The sequence below is a fragment of the Sinocyclocheilus rhinocerous genome, unplaced genomic scaffold, assembly GCF_001515625.1.
Source record: "Sinocyclocheilus rhinocerous isolate Xijiao unplaced genomic scaffold, SAMN03320098_v1.1 scaffold846, whole genome shotgun sequence".
Lineage (NCBI taxonomy): Eukaryota > Metazoa > Chordata > Actinopteri > Cypriniformes > Cyprinidae > Sinocyclocheilus > Sinocyclocheilus rhinocerous.
Genome location: NW_015661883.1, coordinates 533,270 through 548,550, shown reverse-complemented (window position 1 = coordinate 548,550; position 15,281 = coordinate 533,270). Strand labels below are relative to the sequence as shown.

General features: G+C 40.2%; 1 protein-coding gene across 1 annotated transcript in view; it reads left to right on the top strand.

Moving 5' to 3' along the window:
- Window positions 1-11,744: 11,744 nt before the first annotated feature.
- Window positions 11,745-15,281, top strand: part of LOC107726791 (protein sprouty homolog 3-like) — an 11,488-nt gene continuing 7,951 nt past the window's right edge. Inside the window, exon 1 of the mRNA XM_016536489.1 lies at window positions 11,745-12,258. The gene's annotated coding sequence lies outside the window, so the exon portion shown is untranslated. The remainder of the gene's footprint in view (window positions 12,259-15,281) is intronic.

Sequence of the window (15,281 nt, the reverse complement as noted above, 5' to 3'; positions counted from 1 at the left end):
TCAGAGAGCACCGAAATCTGTTTCCAGGTCCCTGCAAGAGTACTGTGGTTGAAGGATTTGTTGGATCATCATAAATATCTAGATCAGATCTCAGTTTTGTTCCAAGTTCACTTTCTTCACCATCACAATCTAGATCAGTTCGCAATTTTTCAAATATCAGTTCTCATCAGCATTGTAATTTGACTTTTCTTTTTTTCCATTTTATGCCTTTATTTCGATAGGACAGTAAGTGGAGAGGAAGCAAAGTGTGAGAGAGATAGGGAGACAGGATAGGGAAAGGTCCACGAGCTGGGACTCGAACACGGGACGCCTGAAGTTCAACAGTGCTACATGTTGGTGCCCATCAGTGCTGATGTAATTTAACATTTTAAGACTAACAACACTGTTCTGTGTTCTCGTTTTTAACCTAATTCACAGTTTAATAATAGTCTTGTATAATTATTAATTATGGGCTGTTATGGTAATTAAGCAAAACTTGGTTCGTTTCCATTTCTTATGAAGGGGAGTTGACTGGGTGGGTGAGAGCAGAAGATTTCAAAAGTCCAAAACTAAGGGCCACCCTAGTGTGCGTGTGTGTGTGTGTGTGAATACCTGTGCTGCATACTCTGAGGATGCTTGTGTGTGTGTCAGGATGTGTTTCTCTTGTGTAAATCATGTGTTCCATGATCTTTTTTTCCTCTGTTTCTCCAGTGTGTCTCCACTGTATTTATTTAGTTGTGTCTGTTTGTGTCTGGAATCCTTTGCATGCTTGCTTTTTTTTCACAGACTGTTTTTCCCATTTCCCGGAGACACTGATTCATGTGAATAGGCACAGACTCGTTTAACAAAAGAAAGGAACTAACTTATTTCTCATGATTTTTTTGAGCTGTAGTTGACTTAGAACTGAATGCTCAGTTGGTGCTGTTTTTGCATAAATAGACAAATGTTATGCAAAATATAGTAATTTTGTATTTCAGATGTAAATAACACATAATAGTGCGTCTTTTGTCCCTGTGGATTTAAAACACTTTTCACACTCTCAATAATTTATATACTGTAATTTGTCCCCTAACAATGTCCAACATACATGCAGCACAGTAGTCCCGTTTTTTTTTTGCATTTTACTCATACAAAAATAGTGTAATATAATTAATATAATTATTTATTTGGTAGAAATGACACTTTTAACCCTGCAGGAATAAAATTGCCAATTCATTTGTTAGGGTTATTTTTATAGCTAGTACTTTATGTACTAAATCCTGTTTACACTTTTCGCATATTTTGACATAATTATAGCTTGATTGGAAATGCTGGAAACAATACAAATGTTATGTTTGGTGGGGGAATTTCTGAATATGAATTGAACTGAATTGAATTTGAACTGAGGTAGCAAACAAGATTTTAAGGAAGCGGAATTTTAATGAATTGAAATTCAAATAAATTTATAGAATGTAATTGTATCACTACTTGGAATGTTCTGAAAACATTTACAAGTCCTTGAAGGTTTATAGGCCTTATGGACAGAGAGAATGATGATAGATAGATAGATAGATAGATAGATATATAGATAGATAGATAGATAGATTTTTGGGGTGAACTAAGGGCATCTTGAAACTGCTCAACAGAGACTTTAGCAAAAGCTTTGAGTAAGTTTTTCTGGATGTGCTATTAGGCCCTGTCCACTCTACACTCAACAGTGAGAGAGACTGATTCAGACGGAGGTGCTTCCACCCCAGGTTCATATTTCCTCACTTCTTGCTGCACTTCAATAATTAATATTCATAATCGCATATCATGTCAGCAGAACACCCTCAGCTTCCTCTGCGGAATGACTGATCCCATCACCAACATAATTTGCCATTGTCACATCAACATATATTAATAGATTTATTCTACACTGTATGCAGGTAGAGTTGGCAACCGCTGGCCAGCCTCCTGTCACACGACGTCAGTGGGTGGTCACTTAATACAATTATGAGTGAAAATGGCAAAGGAACAAACTTTTTGCAATATTCTATATTTTTGGGGTAGTCAGATTGCTGTAAATGAATTCTCCACTCTGGATTTGGTCCAGTATATGTGTGTGCTTTTTATACCGACTATCAACAAGGTGTCAGACTTTTGTACCTGTTTTGCCCCGTAGTCCTTCCTGTGTTTCCTTATTTGGTCAAGTTCCTGTCCTCGTTTAGTTTGATTATGTTCCATTGATGTCACCTGTGTTCCCCAATTATCCCTTGTATTTAAGTTCTAACCTGTGCCATTCTCCCTTGTCCGATATTGAAATGTTCGTCTTGTGCTACATGTGTTCCTGGCAGCCCTGTCAATCCCGTGTTGGAAGGATTAAAGACTGTGTTTACTGTGAAATCTCCTGTGTCTCCTCGTTCCTCGTTCCACGCTCCTCGTTGTTGTACAAGCGTGACAGAATATCGGACCCACAACAGATTAAATTGCGTGTTTCCCCTCCGTTATGTTTCTGTTTTTCGCTCAGTGTTTTTTTCCCCTCTTGTTGTGTGCCCTAATGCACCCCCTCCTTCGTCCCGAATTCCTCCTCCTCCTGCTGGAGCAGGGGGAGCGCTCGCTCGAGGGTCATACCAGACTGTTTCTGGCGATTGCCCATCTCACCACCTACCCGGACGACGCGCTCTGCGCATTCTATGACACCAGCCTCAACCCAGTGTGCAGAGTGCCGTCGTCCGAAGATGGCCCTCGAGCGGAATTCGCCACATTTGTGGAGTGGACACTGGCGAGACACAGATCCCCGGTCACCGTCTGTCCCGAGGGGGATCTCGCCGGTGCCACTCCAGACCCAGAGCCCAGCCCACCATCTCCCCGCTGTGTGGAGCTAAAGCCAGAGCCCACCGATGGCGGAGAGCCCATTCCCGCCGCGATCTACGAGCCAGCGCAATGCCCAGCGACTGAGCGGAGGATCGCCCTGGAAGGAGAGCCCAAGCCGTCAGATCAGGTGCGAGAGCCGGCGACAATGCCCGCCACGAGAGAGAAAGCCGCGGACGGTGCGAGTGCGGAGAGGAGCTCCGCCCCCTGCACCGTGGCTAAGAAGATGGTCCTCACTGCAGAACACAAGATACAGGGGTTGAGGTTGGATCCAGATCCAACTCCTCCCACCTTACATATACCTAAACCTACCCGTCTCCACCCCCTGATCCCTAAACCCACCCATCTCCACCCCTAAACCTACCCATCTCCACCCCTAAACCGCTCCACCTTGGTCCTCAGTCGCTCCGGCTCCGCCACGGATCTCCGGATCTCCACCTCCGTCTTGGTCGCCAGAGCCCTCGGCTCCACCCTGGCCCCCCGGATCCTCGGCATCCCCCTGGCTCGTTGGCTCTCCGTCTCCGCCTCGGGCACCTCCACCACCTGCTCCGCCGCCGTTGGTCGGCCCCCTGGAGTCGGCGGCCATTCCTCCCCCATGGCTCCTCCCTCCGTCGACTCCACGTGGGCCATCATTATGGCTGTGGCCTGGGTCCAGCTGGACTCCTCCTGCTCCAAGCCCCTCCTGTCTCCTCCCGGGCTCCTCCCTCCATCGTCTCCTCCCTGGACTCTGTCTGCCGACCCCCTCCCGGGTGTCTGTTCTCCTCCCGAGCCTCCTCCTTAGTTCCGACCCGTACCTCCCCCATTTGTTGTTGTTACGGTGTTTCCTGTCCTCGTTTAGTTTGATTATGTTCCATTGTCACCTGTGTTCCCCAATTATCCCTTGTATTTAAGTTCTAACCTGTGCCATTCTCCCTTGTCTGATATTGAATGTTCGTCTTGTGCTACATGTGTTCCTGGCAGCCCTGTGTATCCCGTGTTGGAAGGATTAAAGACTGTGTTTACTGTGAAATCTCCTCGTTCCTCGTTCCACGCTCCTCGTTGTACAAGCGTGATACAAGGAAAAACGCTGCAATAATAATATTAAACTATATTGTTTATTAATGCATAATTTATTAAAACTATATCACATGAAAGTCTCATCAAATTTTATGATTTTTAAAAATTTTTACATTGCTTCAAATATAATAACTTAATACATACATTTTTTAAATTGTATCTTTATGTTTGTTGCTACTAACTGTATTATGGCTAAAAACAGACTGCTCTGAAAGTGTTGAGTTATCCAGCTTGACCTATTTTGGTAGATTTTCCCAACGAATAGCCAGCCAGACACAATCAGTGATGTGATTTTTCTTCTCCTGTTAGTGGACATACCATGGTGTTTAGCACCCTAATAAAAAAAAAAAAAACTCCAGGAAATACTGTATAAGTGTGCTTTTTTACACACAAAAGATGGTTTGAAGAATGTTCATTTTGTTGACAATTATCATATGTGGTTGTTCAAAATTTGATGCTATGATGTCAGTGATGCTATGATGTCAGTAATGCCAAACGCTGGTGATTCTCACATGTCTTGTAATCAATTTCAAGACTATTAAATATTTGGATATCAGAATATAATGCACAAATGAGATTTGATATTTTTATTTTTTTAATGTATTACAATTTTAAATTAGTCATACAAAATAACTTTTAATAGTATTTTTGTCCATTTTGACAGGTTCTCGTCACTGTTTGTATTCACTGTATTGAAAAGAGTAGCTTGGACCGTCTGCCTAATATAATCTTCTGTGTTCTATTGAAGAAAGAGAGTCAAAAAGGTTTGGAACAATATGAGGGTGAGTACACAATAGAGCTGGGTTGGCAATAGTGATTAATCAGTTTTAATCAGTTTTCATTTTGATGAACCAATATTGATTCTTAAATCCCAAGATCTTTTAGCCTATGCTTTTTTTTTTTTCCAGTTATCATGTCATGTCTATGTTATCAGCTATCATGTCTAATTTAACGGCTAATAAGTCAATGTTACAACCACTGAAAGACAGTCACTAAAACAGCTTGTCATGCAACATTATAATTTACTTCAGTGTCCATGACTCATTAGTCAACTTATAGTGAAATTGCAATTGAATTTAGATGGCTGTGATTACTTGTATTCAATGTACTTGCATATACTTTAATACAATATAACATAACATAATTTAACATAATTTATTATAATATAATATAATATAATATAAAAGGTATCTTAAGTTTACTTAAAGAAAGTACATTTTCATGACTTTCATGTACACTTTGTAATGACGTCAAATTAAACATTTTACTTTGTAGTGCATTTTAAATTATTGTTATACTAATCTTTTATCAAGCTTTAAAGAAGTACACTTAATTTGATGTGTTGACTAACACACTAAAGCACATGTAAAGTACACAAAGTTATTATATTTTAAATGCACTAAATTGCAACTTCATCATTACAAATGTGTATTTACAAATATATTTAAATACAGGTTTCAACAGAAATGACATTAAAGTATATTTTAGTTTACCATAAATGTACATTCAACATTACACTTTAATCATATTTCATATACATATAATTATGAATGACATAATTATGAAATTGCATAAGATGTACTTATGTCCTATTTAAGTGGGTAAAAAAGAGAACACTCTTAAGTTTAACTAACGGCATTTAATATAAATATAAACTATAATACATTTTCATTTCAATTGTAACATGAAATTTGAAGTGTCTGAAAACATTACATTCACTTCACACTTAAGTACATTCTTTAATTTCCATGATAAGTGCTCTTTTTAAAAGTATGCTTAAGTGTACTTCTTTTTCACAAGGGATTATTATAGTACCAATGGACAGGTTTCCCTGTACAATTTACAGCCAACTGAGAGTTTTTTTCTTCCTTAAGGAAAATTGACGCCGTACTGTACTGGACATATATCCAAATTAATCAAACTGAATTGGGAACTCAATTTGTGTCAATACCTAGCTCTAGTAAACAATGTCAGAATTTAATGTTTGCATGAATTATTCCTTTATAGTCTCAGCGTATCTACTTCATATGACCTGTCGACCCCCTTGCTCCTATAACTAGGGCTCCTGTCAAGGGTCACTGGAGTCCCCCTTCACCCTCGGCCCTCACATACACAAACTCTCCTGACACGGAGACCTCTTTGGGACCCTACCTCCGTCTTCAGCCATTGGCTGCCACTTTGCCTCAGCCACTTCACCTTTCTCCGGTAAGCCTCCTGACCTCTCCAGGGAAAAGTTGAGCGACTGCTTTCATTTGTGTTATCTTTCCACATGCTCTCAGCCTTCTTTCAGTATATATACCTAGGTTTTATAGCCTCTCTCCAGACTAGCGTACCCCTAAATGTTGACAGTTTAAACCATTCAGCAGTGTCTCGGACCCCAAACAGAGTATTTATTAGGACATACTGGTGTCTCAAAGTGTTTTCTCTCATACTCATTCATCAAGTCTTGTCTTTCATTTTATCTGCCCATTTCTTCCTCTGTTTTCTGTTTATCTGTTTATGAGACAACGAACAGACACTTACGGCAGGTCTTAAAGATGTTCTTAAAAGGGCATTCTGGAAACTCTCCTTCTTCTTCCCTCCCTCTATCAGAGCTCAATCATACTTAATGCTGTCTTTCCCCTCACTCCATCCGTCTCTGTCATCCTCTCTCTCTCTTTCTCCTTCGCCGAGCCTTTGCTGATGCACTCCTGGCCATTAATAAAAATTTTATACATAGTCAGGAAGTGCATTTGCAGCGGGAGTGGCTGGAGGCTCTCAGGACTGCAGGAAATGAGCCTCTGGCTGGCGGCCAGCTCGGCTATTCCAAGGGGCCGTCGGCTCGGCCAATCAGAGAGCTCGGTTCACTTAATGGAATATGGATACTTCACCCCCCAAACTATTAGCGACAATTACGTGGTGCGAAGGGGGGACAGGGAATGCGTGTTTGTGTGTTGGGACTGTGAGAGGAGTTTGGGTTGTGTTTTGATGGGTTGTGGATGTGTGTGTGTTCACATCTTCGCCCATGTCCGTGTAATGGGGTGATGATTTGTAAGTATCTCCATGTGTGACCAGGCTGTGAGAGGGGCAGCGGGGAAAGACGGGGAGAATGGAGGGGGGGCGGGCATTAATTCTGATCAGATACAGATGGTGGTGTTTACGTAGCTCAGTGGTACAGAGCAGGAGGATGAGAGGGCTTGACTAGTTGTTTGGAAGTATAAGCTCCGCCTGAGTGTGTGGAGTTAAGGCCGCTTTAAAAATGATACGTCAAGGATTCTGCAAGAATGGCTCAGTCTGCTTTCTGGGGTTTAGTTTAAAGGGACAGTTCATGCAAAAAAATAAAAAATCATAATTCACTCTCATGTCATTCTAAAACTGTATGACTTTCTTTCTGTGGAACACAAAAGGACACATTTTTAATTCTGTATCGGTCACTCTTTTCCACGCAGCTTCAATGAATAGGAGGTACAAGCTCCAAAAATGATGCAGAGGTACTGTAAATGTGACACAGAAGTGATTCATATGATTGAAATTTTAAGCCATTTACTGCTGTGAGCTAATTGAACTTGAGAACCAACAGGGTCTGATTCGGGGACGAATCATTCAAAAGGGATCTGTGAGTTAGATCAGTTCATTGAAAAGATTCAAAAAAGGATTTATTCATAAATCACACATCACTACTTCTCCAATGAACTCTTAAAACAATGCCAATGACAGCTAGAGTGGATTAATTAGTGGGGTTTTTAGTGCAAAAATTTTACCGTTTACTGCACTTTGTTATTCTTCTAGTTTTTTACTTATAGTAACTTATAACAAACAGTCTCGCACATTCACAAGAAATAACTTCAGCATTGCAAAATATGGTTTATGATATTTTATTGTGCTTTTTTCAGTGTTGGGGGTAACACATTACAACTAACGCAAATTACATAATCAGATTACTTTTTCCAGCAACTAGTAAAGTAACGCATTACTTAAAAACCTACAAGAAAATTACTTTTTTCAAATAAGTAATGTAAGTTACTTTGTTTTTCCATTTATTCACGGACACCTCTCCTATCACCATATTGAGAGAAATTGGGAGTGAGGTGCAGAGGCACTTCCTTTAGCCAGATGCTTATTAATTTAACTTACAGATGCCAAAATATAACGTTTGTGTTTTTTGTTATTAAATAAACAAATAAGCAAGCCCAGCCCAGGTGACAAAATGTAACACAAAAGGAATGTAATGCATTACTTTCCATAAAGAGTAACTAAGTCATGCAATCAGTTACTTTTTTATGGAGTAACGCAATATTGTAATGCATTACTTTTAAAAGTAACTTTCCCCAATACTGGCTTTTTTGAAACATGACAGCCTCAGATCTCATTCTCTTTCATTATATTGAAAAGATGGTCTTCAAAAATTCACCGTTTGTGTTCCACAGTCATACAGGTTTAGAACAATGTGAGGCTAAGTAAATGGTGACAGAATATTCATTTATTTTATGTGAACTATCCCTTTAACCGACCCGGATGAGACAGGGCCATGAGTAAGGGGTGTTTTGTAACTCAATATTACAGCTTCATCTGCAGGGGTGCTTTGACATGGGAAGTGATCATTACACTAACACTGTCATAACAGAATACACACGCACAATTACACACAACACTCTCAGTTTCTCTATTTATCAGACCCCAACATCAGAAGTCCATTGAGCTTTTATTTGTTTTTCTAGCCTGTTTGGTCTTTTTCTGCTTTCCCTCCCTCATTCTATCTTTCTTTTTCATTTTTGTGTTTCAAACAGACAAACGTGCAAATCCCTCTTGTTCACGCACACACAGAATGCCGGCAGAAATGAATGACTTTGTCAGCTGTGTGCCGGTCATTAACCAGGCCATTTAACATTGATCCTTCTATGGCCCAGTACTGCCTCTCTCTCTCTCGTTCTCTCTCTCTCTCTCTGGCAGTATGATTGCCATGGGCTGAGGCAGTGGCAGGCCTTGGGGGAAAATGCAAGCCAGTCAATGTTCCCATCACACTCACACACATACTGATAGAAAATGAGATGGATACATGCTATTGCATCATATAGATTGGAGAAGATAAAAAGGACTGGAGTAATTTTACGTCATTGCTATGCAAACACCTACTTAAAGATCTAATCCAATCAGATTCCTGTACATTATAACTTATTTTCACAGTAAAACAAAACAAAAAAACAAAACAATCAATTTAAATTATAAAATGCTTTTAATTTCCATAATAAAAAAGGACAATTTTCCATCAGTTTGATATTGGCTTTGATAAAGTATCTAGAGTTTGCCTTCACAATCCATTATAAATATAAAAAATTGGGTCAATTTTGAACAACTGTAAATGATAAAATATCTAACGTAAAACGACTATAAAACCAGCTAATAAGTTATAAGTTTAACAATTTATAGGTTTGACAGCATTGATTTCAAACATTTATTCCGTCATTAGCCTTACATAATCATGCATTTACGTTTAAATTATGTCCAATTTGATTTTTTTCTTTTCTTTTCTTTTTTTTTTATATAAAATTGTAACATAAACATTGTTAGAAAAAAAATTGAGAGACCTTTAAGAGTATTTTTTTTTTAAATTTCCTGTCAGTTTCTAAAGTTTAAAAAGTTTCTTTTTAAAACTTACTTAAAAGTAAATAAAATGTTTTACTGTACTGCATGTTAAATTGGTCAATTTAAGTTTTTGGGCTGAAGCTGTTCAGTCATGTGTTTTGAGTGTGTTTAATTATAGAGAAACCTGATTCACTCTCTTCTCTCTGCACTGTTTGGCCATCCTAGCTATTTCCCTCGACAGGAAGCCAGGAAGCACCCCTCTTCCTGCCCCATTACGCACACAGACATACACACACTCACATTAACACACACACACACATATGCTTACATACACACAAAATGTGTCCTGTTACCTTGGAGATACCTTCCATGTGCTATCAATAGTCTGACATGAACACATATGAATGTCCTGTATATTTTATTCTCCAGCCAGTGCATTCACATTATTCTTTTGTTTATTTCCATTCTGGGAAATTATTAACCTTTCAACACTGCAGACCATAAATAATCCTTACTTTCATCTAAATCTTCATTTGTTCGTACTTGAAAATTTCACTGCCATTATGATAAGGCAGTTTGTTGTCTGTTGGCAATGACTGAAGTGAAGTGGAAAAGAACATGGGCTGGGTTCCAATCCGTCATGCACTCGATTGAGACACTGAATTATTCACTGTTCTAGGATGTAACCAGCTCTAGGACAGCTGCTAGCTGGCACAAACACATCAGAATGGGTCAGTGAGTTCCCAAATGTTGAGTCTACAACCACATGAAGCTCTTAGAGTAAAAAGTGGCACGTGATGTTCATAGTCATTAACCGTGAAGTTTAAGGTCTTCTTCTGATTTTTTTAAATTTTATTTTTTTATTTTTTATTTTTTTAATGTAGAGTTGCCATGCACTTATTTCCCTTATACAGTGCCCCAAAATATATTTGGACACTTTTAGACACTTAAAACGCCCTTTTATTGCATTAGAAACATTATCAAACCAAGTGGCAACTGCAAACAAATTCTATCTTTTCTCAGAGCTAACTTCAGGCTTTTAATCAGTTGGTGTCAAAGTGATTTTTAATGAATGTATGAAGTCAGTTCTCCTCAAGTTCACACAAGTCTCATAGTCATTACATTATTACATTGCAAGCTTCATTCTACATATTCATTTACAATGTGATATGTTGCTTCTAATGCACAGACTCTACATACTTTTAACTGTAGCATAAGTGCCCAAATACTTATTGGTGCTACTGTATGCCAGAATAATATCAGCATGAATGGAGCTGTTGATATGTATTCAGAATGCTGCCTGAGCTGTTCGACTCTTTATGGTTCCAAGAACCGATGCATATTTCTCCATGAAGTTCTTGTCAGTTATTGTGTTTCTCATCTCTCTCCCTCATTGTTTTCATCATCTATCATATTGTTGACTCATATCTTCGTTCTTTTCTCTCACTGTCTTCATCATCTCTCTATCTTTATCTCCTGTTCCCTCCCTCCCTCTGTCCATCTTGTTAGGCTTAGCTCAGGGAATCATATAGAACAGTTCCTGAGGGGGAGAAAATGAGAGATTGGGTTTCAGCCCGATGATGCCACTTAGCCATTAACTATCTCCAGCAAAACCAAGCACCCCAACCCCAACCCCCTCAGCCCAGCCTCCTTCCTTCTACCATTCATATCCAACCACCCCTCCTCCTCTTCCTCCTCCCCGTCCCATCTCCCTCCCTCTCTCCCTCACTGTTTCCCACCCTCCATCTCTATCTCTCTCTCACACACACACACACACATATATACTTACACACACACACACACGCTCTGGGAGTGAGTGGATGATCGCACGAGCAGGAAGCACTGACCGTACACAGATAGAGAGAGAAAAAGAGAGACAGAGAGTCCGAGAGAGACAATCCAACATTCACATTTTCAGCTCATTCTGAGAGAAGACAAACTACTCTTTTCTCTCACTGTCTTCATCATCTCTCTATCTTTATCTCCTGTTCCCTCCCTCCCTCTGTCCATCTTGTTAGGCTTAGCTCAGGGAATCATATAGAACAGTTCCTGAGGGGGAGAAAATGAGAGATTGGGTTTCAGCCCGATGATGCCACTTAGCCATTAACTATCTCCAGCAAAACCAAGCACCCCAACCCCAACCCCCTCAGCCCAGCCTCCTTCCTTCTACCATTCATATCCAACCACCCCTCCTCCTCTTCCTCCTCCCCGTCCCATCTCCCTCCCTCTCTCCCTCACTGTTTCCCACCCTCTCTCTCTCTCTCTCACACACACACATATACACACACACACACTCTCTGAGAGTGAGTGGATGATCGCATGAGCAGGAAGCGCTGACCGAACACAGATAGAGAGAGAAAAAGAGAGACAGAGAGTCCGAGAGAGACAACCCAACATTCACATTTTCAGCTCATACTGAGAGAAGACAAACTACATAGCCACTGCTGTGCTCTTTCCACACTGTTATGTGGAAGTAATTCTGAAAAGCAAAGCTCCTCTCCGTTACTTTGCCCTGGGGACATGGTTGTTTCTTATTCAAATAAATTGGAATATTCCGTGTGACATGTTGCCCTCGTTTCCACAAGAATTGTGTCTTTCTTCTGAGTGCTCTTTGAACGTGCAGTGCTCAAGCTGTTCCCTGATAAAGGCTGTTGCTGTTCTCCAGAGGGAATGACTGAGCGCTAAGGAACCAGGATTGCTTGCACGTGTGGGACAGTTGTGAAGAAGCATTTGGAGGCAGAAGAGAGAAAACTGCTCAAGAAAACATAAAGCAAAGAAACAAACATAAAATACTGTTTTGCCGCAAAATGGATCTCCCTCTTTTTAGGGGTAAGTGCTTTTTTATTTAAATCTCTTTTAGTCTAAGTCTTAATCTGTTTAGTCTATTTTTCACTTTTTTTTTATTTATTTTTTTTAGCTCAAATGGTTTTCTCTTGAGATTCTCTAGATCTAGTTCTAGATGTTCTCTGAATGAAATACAATCTAGTTGACATATAATGGGAGTAGAATATCATCAGAGTGAGTGATGATTTCTGTGTGTCGCATAGTGCCCTAAACTCAAGTCCTACTCTGACCCAGCCAATGCACAGGGCTTCAGGCATAAAGGCATGGAATTGATTGTCCTCAAGGTCGGAGATGTCAATACTACCTAGTTTGTGCTGGCAGAGGCTGATGGAGAGGTTGGAAGTGGAGTGGGAAAGGACATGGGACAGCGCTGCACACATGCATGCTCACAATGGTCTACTTCAAAGTTTCTGTGTGTTTGGAACTAAGAGATAAAGTTCTTAAAGTAGACGCCGGTAAAAAGAATGTGAATTTTGTGAATGGCGCAGGTTTACAACAACAGTGGTTCAAATGTATTAAAATGTCTCAAATTTCCTCACTCTGTCAGTTAATTCAGATTATACTGTCATAATAGTTTAATTTATTGATCTATTAATCTGTTTACAGTTTTACATTTACTGCACAGTTTGTCAGTCATTTTTGTGTTTCTCTCACTGAGTCTATATTTATGTTATATATTCCTCCTTTCTCTTAGTGACCCTCTCCCTTCCTCTTTTCAGTCTCTCTCTGTTTCTCTCTCACCCAAACTTGCTTGTCTGCAGTGTCTATTTCAGTCCTTCCTGGGGGTCGGATTCGGCACATCCGGAATCTTATACAGTTTATTGTCATTCAATCCCACTGTGTTCCCAGAGGGGTGAGAGGGGCAGATCCCAGGGTCCTGGTGCCTGACAACACAAGACCAGCCACAATTACGCCTGGCCTCTAGGAGCGTATATATGCCCGCTGCGAAGCCCTCAGCCCTTACCCCCTGCGACTACCAGCTAATCAACCCACAGTCAGCAATTGCCAATCTGCCACTCTATCGGAGTCAGAGAGAGAGCAGAAATGGAAAATGGATATCTCTAATGACAGTTAGCCTGCAGGAAGTCAGACTGGCCTTATGGCTGGCTGCAGAATTGCTGGATGCTTATCAGCAGCAGCAGGGGTCAATGAAAGGAGACTGGAGACTTTAAAATAGCACCACAGCATGATGTCATTGGCCCACATCCCATCAGCCCCCAAACAAACGGATGGCATCAGCACCTCATTCACCTGAAGGCCACACCTACTGATAGATAAACATTCTGAAAAATATTCAAGCTGTTCCAATGTTGTCCAACGACCCTTTTCGGGACAAATGTTTTGCCTTTTCTCATTTGCCTGTTCTCTCCTCCCTGTTTGGAGGTTTAAAGTTACTCCCAGTCAGTGGTGTGTGGTGACGTTTATGAATAATATGCTCTTCTCACCCTCTTCCTGCCCTGGATTGGATTACCCTGGCCAAGGATGTGTGCAAGGTAACGGGTGCAAGGAGCCCTGGGGCAGAGCCGCGAGGTACAGCTCACTCAGCACTGATACTCCCAAAGCGCAGGGGCCTGTCTTCAGGTTACCCCTCATGGCAGGCAGGGCTGAGTAAACACTGCCCTCTCTCCCCTCGTTTTCTCTCTCTGGTGCTCCAGATGCAGCTGTCTCTCGCTTGCTCTTAGCTGTATGCATGGTTCTGTGACTTAAAGTGTGTCTTAACCTGGGACAGGTGTTGTCTTACAATATGTTATCTTCTTGTGCCCTCACAGTCTCCCTTCTACTTTTTATTCATTTTTATTTATTTATTCATTTATTTTAGATCAGATGTCTCTTGCAAATTTATTCTTTTGATAAACAATATAAAAACAGACGTCACATAGGGCTAAATGCTGTGAGATTTTAATAAAATTGTTAACGTTACGGCAGCGGGGAATATTAACGTGCATGAGTTATTTTATTTAATCTATGTTATTTTAATGTTTCGTTTTTTTTACCTAAAACAGAGACACTGATGTTGATGTGTCTGCATTCAAACATTTCAGTGGGCTTAAATAGATCACCCTTTACAGCAGATTTAGTTAATAAACAACTGACAGTTTTGACCTAAATATGATTTTCAGTTACAATAATTAATCCTAAAATTCGACATTAGTAACATAATTTTAGCAGCATCAGTCGTGCACGTGCTCACAAGATCTCCCGGATCTTACTTGTGAATTCAGTTCACTGGAGACTCGCACTAAACGGTTCATTTGAATCAGTGAGTTGTCGACTCGAGAACAGCGGCAATCGGATCATTCTAATTCGTGAATTAATTGTTTGGTGCGATTTGTGAACCGATTTAAAAGGTTCATTGAAAAGAATCAGTTCGTTCTTGAATCAGACACCGCTTCTACGTGTCGGAGCATGTGATATATTATAAGGAGTAACGATATGTTTTATGAAATGTAGTGAAGTAAAAAGTACGATCTTATGCTTTGGAATGTAGTGAAGTAAAAGTAAAAGATCATACTTTTTACTTCACTACATTTCATAAAACATATCATTACTCCTTATAATATATCACGTGCTCCGACACGCAGAAGCGGTGTCTGATTCATGAACGAACTGATTCTTTTCAATTAACCCGTTAAATCAGTTCGCAAATCACACCAAACGATTAATTCACGAATTGGAATGATCCGATTGCAGCTGTTCTCGAGTCGACAACTCACTGATTCAAATGAACCGTTTAGTGCGAGTCTCCAGTGAACAGAATTTACAAGTAAGAACCGGGAGAACTTGTGAGTGTGCGCGTGTCTGATGCTGCTAAAAGTAAGTAACTAATGTCGAATTTTAGGATTAATTATTGTAACTGAAAATCATATGTAGGTCAAAACTGTCAGTTGTTTGTGAACTAAATCTGCTGGGTGATCTGTTTAAGCCCACTGAAATGCTTGAATGCAGACACATCAACATCAGTGTCTCTATTTTAGGTAAAAAAAAAAAAACGAAACATTAAAATAACA